This window comes from Helianthus annuus, chromosome 16 (genome assembly GCF_002127325.2).
Source record: "Helianthus annuus cultivar XRQ/B chromosome 16, HanXRQr2.0-SUNRISE, whole genome shotgun sequence".
NCBI classification, from domain to species: Eukaryota; Viridiplantae; Streptophyta; class Magnoliopsida; order Asterales; family Asteraceae; genus Helianthus; species Helianthus annuus.
Genome location: NC_035448.2, coordinates 176571763 through 176577431, shown reverse-complemented (window position 1 = coordinate 176577431; position 5669 = coordinate 176571763). Strand labels below are relative to the sequence as shown.

Below are 5669 nucleotides of genomic sequence, written 5' to 3'. Positions count from 1 at the left end.
GTAGACAACTCACTAAGTACCAATTATTATATTTCAAATCTCTTTTCATTAACTTTTATATCTCATATCTTGTCACACCTCATTGTGATTATAGAATAGATATATAAACCAGTCTATTACCCCCAACCTTTCATGACCCGTTCTGAGTCTTCTGATCACAACGACCCGAACCAACTACAACATGTTTATCCAGCTGTCTATAATTTCTGTATTAGTCAATTTCGTTGAACCTTATGATGTTTTAGAATGGTTTGTTTTTACTCGAACAGAGTTTGGTTGAAACTAATTATGACCCAAACTCATATATTGTTGCCACTTCTGAACGGATCCTTGGAAATGTCTTGAGGGTTGTTCCATTAACCAAATCTACTATATTAGCAAGAAAAAATTAAACTATACCCACACTTTTAGCGACTACAGTCTACAATTAGAAGTTAAGCTACATAAGATAATTGTACTCACCATAAAACAACTTCATTGCTTTCCCAGAGACTTGCCCTGTGCTAGACCCATCATAATTCCACTTTGGGAGCTTATTTGAATTATCCACCGGACCTGCAAGAGTAGCCCACAAAAAATCTAAACACTTGTTTTAATCAAATTCAAATTCCATTTTAGTTACCGGTTGAGCAAAAGGTTCCCTTTTAACCTTAGCCAAATTTTTGAAATACGGATCCGAAAGTGCCTGATACAATTATGCAAAATAAGTACCTTTTAAAAAAATGAAATCTATCGCTAAAAATTTTAAAAATATCATATTTACCCAACAATAAAATTAAATATCAAATACACCCATTTCATTAAATCCGATTTTTATAATATTAACATAAAGTAAGGGTATATATGTGATGTCATATTTATAAAAGTCAATATATTTAATATTATAACTTTGTGTTGGGTATATGTGATATTAAAAAATAAAGTAAAGATATTACCTCCTTAGCAGTAGGATGATCTTTAGGCTCAAACGCAAGCATTCTTTCTAGTAAACGAAGAGCAAGAGGAACTGCATTCGGAAACTTCTGTGAAAAAGGGATCGGTTTTTTCTTCCTCATGCTGCTTAAGTATCTCCGGTCGTTCTCATTTCTTATCTGATCGGATTACATCAACATTAATAACGCAAAAATAAATATAATATATCTACGTATGTGTATTGTAAGGCAAACAAACAGACCCTGGCTATCGCTTCAGGTAATGGGGTCCCCAAAAGAACGGTCATGAGGTGCAACTAATGCACCACATTTTTCCCCGGAAAAAGTGGCTTTCCGGTTAAAAGTTCCGCAAAAATACAACCACTACTCCACATATCTATAGCCGGTGTGTACTGCACAAAAACGATCAATTTAATCCAAGTGTTTCTAGACGGGAACCAATACCGAATCAAAAGTAGCACCAAGATAGATTAAATTTAAAGAAAAAATCCAACATTACATACTGCCTCGTTTACCTTAGAGAAAACGGGTCAAACATACACTTAATTGGTCATTGCTTTCAAATTTCAAATGCATGTGTTGACACCCATAAAGAGGCCCAAACTAAGTCCCTAACAGAAAAACCATTCAAAACATATTATAACCTAAACACAACTCACAAATCGTGTTATTTAACCACTTGGATTATTTATAATCCGATATTTATTTGTAGCTATGTCGATCGACCAAGCTAGCCCCGTATTGAGTTTGACACAAACATATGTCAACTCGTTACCCAACCCCCAGAACCAAGCTTAAGCTCACCTTTACCTGAATCAAGCTCAACTCATGAACAACCCGAGTTCAAAAACTGAAAGTATTAATCAGTTGATACGCAAAGTGTCAAATAACCTAATAAGCAAAATATACCCATATGTATTGAGCTGATTTGCACTATTCTTCGGAAAATACCCGACCAGTTTCCCTAAAAGAAAAAAAAAACACTTTATTTTTAAGCTTTAAGTCGACGTGAACATTTAAGGTATGAATAACGTTCCTGACCAGTTCCCCTGATAAAAAAATTACACCTTATGTCAAACATAACCTGACTCGACCCATTTGTAATAAAATGGGTCACTATTATTGTTTATTGAAACTGAAGTTACTTCGTAAATTAGCATAATAAATAAAATCACAAAAATCTTAAAATTTGAGAGAAGTCAAAGTTTGAATTCTATATGAATAAATTTTGATTGGTTGGTTCACAAATGATGGAAATTATGTACCATATTCTTTTTTTTAGCTTTAGCTTTGGGTGGCTATGAAAGTAACAGATACACCTGACTCCTGTGATGGGCAACATTTAATAGAAAACAATCTTCTTGAGGGCTTGTCTAACAGGTTTATAGACTGCTTAGTGGGTCTGGTATAATTTTAATATATGATTAGAAATATTAGTTGGTGATCTTTTGTCTTGCATATGAATAAGGTGTGATTTTTTATTAATTATTAGTTATGCTATATTTTTCATAGTACTCTTCAGAAACAAAAACAATCTGAATAAGGTGAGTTACTGTCTTAACAAAAATATTTGGTCAAACTTTACTAACTTCCCACTTAGTGTAGTCAAACACCATACTCATCAACATATTACATACCAAAAAGCAATGCAAAAAAATTATCCAAACCTCGAGATGTTGTGAGCTTCAGAACTCAAACCAACAGTAGTTGCATCTAAGCCAGTCAACCATCCCTATAAACAAAAAACATCCAATCACAAACAATGCAAATAAAATCTCAACACTATTCTCGCTATACCTTGCGCAGATTCGCTTGAGGCGAGTAAGTATATTCGTGAGTCAACAAATTAATCACAACAGTACTCTTATCATGATCTCCAGTCAGTGTCAAATTCTTCACAATCCCTTCAACCTAACCAAATACCACAAAACTCACCAACACTATCCAAAAATAAACAATAACTAATAAAATGAACACATCATACTGCAAATCCAATCAAAACAACCAAAAATGACCCCTAACCTCAATATGATGTAAGTTCAACCAATAATATGATGTAAAGCCATTGAAACTGTAATCATCAAATAATACATACCTGGTATAAAGAAGTGGGTATTTAGTACCAACACAACACCGTCTATGATCATCGACCTTCTCGCCATCCGGCTTTACTAATAGAGGAAAGCAAGACCAGTGTGTGTTTGTAACAAATTAAGATCGTAGACACAACAAAAGTCTAGGTAGGTTACTGTAGTAACTAAGCCTATTTTTTTAACATTCATTTTTTCGTAAAAAGTTAACTTATATGCATTAAACACATACCTTAACTCAGCCAAGCTTGGCAGCAAGCCCAGACCTGACAAATAGCATTCCCACTATCGGCACAATACCGGCTATGATCATCGACCTTCTCGCCATCTAGCTGTGAATAAGATGTGTAAAAAACGGTAAATATATATTTTTTTACTTTCTAGTTGTGTAAAAAAACAAAAACACAATGTAAAAAATCAAAAGATCTTGCTTCAAAGATTAACAATAGTTGCTCTGAACATTGGAGAAGAAACTGTCATGACATGTAAATTTGGTCATTCAATACCTCTAAATTCATACACATCAAAATAAACCTAGATCTAATCTCTTTAGTTAACATAACCAGATCTAAAAAATGAACAGAATAAATCTAATCTCTTTAACACAAGTTCGTTGACCTTGAAATCATACCAATTACCGTTATTTTTCGATGATTGATAACAAATAAACATAGATTAAAAACGGATCATGAAAGAATGTTAGGTTTAGAGCAGTCTAGATCGAGAAACAACTTGACCTGTATGTATATAAGATGCAATGGATGCGATTTCTGAATCGGTGTAAACAGGTGCGATGCAATGGAGGATTTTGGGTTTTCTCAATGGAACGGTTGAAAGAAGCATCCATCTGAAGGGTTTGAGTAGGAAGGGAAAATAAGAAGGAGAAATAAGATGCATCATATGAGAGACGTGGGAGAGGAGAAAAAGATTGAAACTTCATTAATGCAAATTGGAAAGAAGATTTGATTACCTGATGCTTCCATGAATCTATTGCTGCCAAATAAATTCCATTATACTGCAATTGAAAATCTGAAATAAGAATCCCAGATTCTCAAAGAATGATACAGAGCTGGCGATTTTAGGGTTTTGCACAGAACGATGGAGATTTCATTAGGGTTTGGCAAAGAACGATGGAGATTTCATATTTTTAGAAACCTTGAACTGATTGAATTTTTAGAAATCTTGAATTGATTGAAGAGAGAGTGTGGATGAAGGTAAAGAGGGGAAAAACCAATTGCCGCTCTGCTTATAAGCCATGCCACCTCATGAAAATGATTGGCCAAGAATAGGCCATGTGGCAAAGATGAATTCTTTTAGTATAGTAGATAGACTAGCTCAAGTCAATCATCTCGGGCGGAATCTAATAAAGTTTTAATTAACTTACTACAAGCAAGTCACGGATTACACATTATATGTTTGTCCAACTCTAAAGAGCACGAGAGTTCTTTCCATACTTTCTACCGTAGTGACCTTAATTTCTATATCAAAATTAAATTATCTTTTAAACAATTAGTTAAAAGATGAGTATTCATTTTATTTTTATGTTAGAGCACCCACATCGTGCTTGTCACACCCCAACCGATGGTGGAATCATCGGGGCATGGCACTGAGCGAAACAGATTGTCTAGAAGTTTCCATAACAATTATCATCACTATTCAGTTTAAATAACACGTCCCATACCGTGTCCCAAATAACAAACAAATTATTACAGATAACAACTAGTCAAATATTCCGTTCCGACAACTCAGATTTAAATAAGACAAATAAATATTGTTCGAATGCTCCTAAAGACCCAGCCAGACAAGATCTACAGACAACTATGCTCTAGTTGCTTTTTCCTGACAGACAACTATTTGTTGGGGGCCTCTAGAGCTTTATTCTGGCCTCGCTTTCCTAGCAAGTAAACATCTTAAAGACCTGTCACATACGTTAAAATAAAGTCAATACATATAATGTAAAGATGAGCATACAAGTTTGATAATAGCATATAGAGTTCGAATAGTTTACGCATAACCAGCACGTACACAGAGGAAAACGAAGCATGTTAATTATCGACATGGATCTATCGATACCAATGACTGCGGGTTGACCGTCCGAGACGGTTCGCAATACATGATTACCACCGTAATCCATGCAAGTAATTGTCCTTAACAACCCCCGTTCGGGTGCTGAGTCCAAACTATAGTACTACGTCGTTCAGGCAGGTAGACAGCATTCCATGTGTAAACACAATCAACAAGCATTCATTTAGTCACGTAATACATGCATATTGGTTAGTGTTCAAATAGTTTGAGTAGTGTGATCGATTGTGTTTTGATATAAGTAACGTATGTAACACCCAAACGTGCTGAAAGCAAAAAGGGATCGAGTATACTCACAGCGATTGATTGATGGATTGAAGGGAGCGCTTGAGAGTAGGGTTAGCCTGAACAGTTCGATGGCATAACGATGAGTAACATGCAGAATGGAAGTAAGTGCAAGTGGGTCGAACAGCCTGGTCGATCGAATGGGTTGTTCATTCGGCTAGACAGTTCGTTCGGACAGTCTATTCGATCGGCCGGTAGGCTCGATCGGCTGGACTGTTCGAGTGGATTGTTTCTTCCTTAGAGTAGGATGTGTTTGTGTATGATGGTTTGAACTTTTGAA

General features: G+C 35.4%; 1 long non-coding RNA gene across 1 annotated transcript; it reads right to left on the bottom strand.

Moving 5' to 3' along the window:
- Positions 1 to 1497: 1497 nt before the first annotated feature.
- LOC118487977 lies at positions 1498 to 2780 on the bottom strand. Its single transcript, XR_004883069.1, has 3 exons — positions 2730 to 2780; positions 2600 to 2664; positions 1498 to 1543 (listed from the first exon to the last, which is right to left on the bottom strand). It is a non-coding gene; the product is annotated as an uncharacterized LOC118487977 (long non-coding RNA).
- Between the last annotated feature and the right edge of the window lie 2889 nt (positions 2781 to 5669).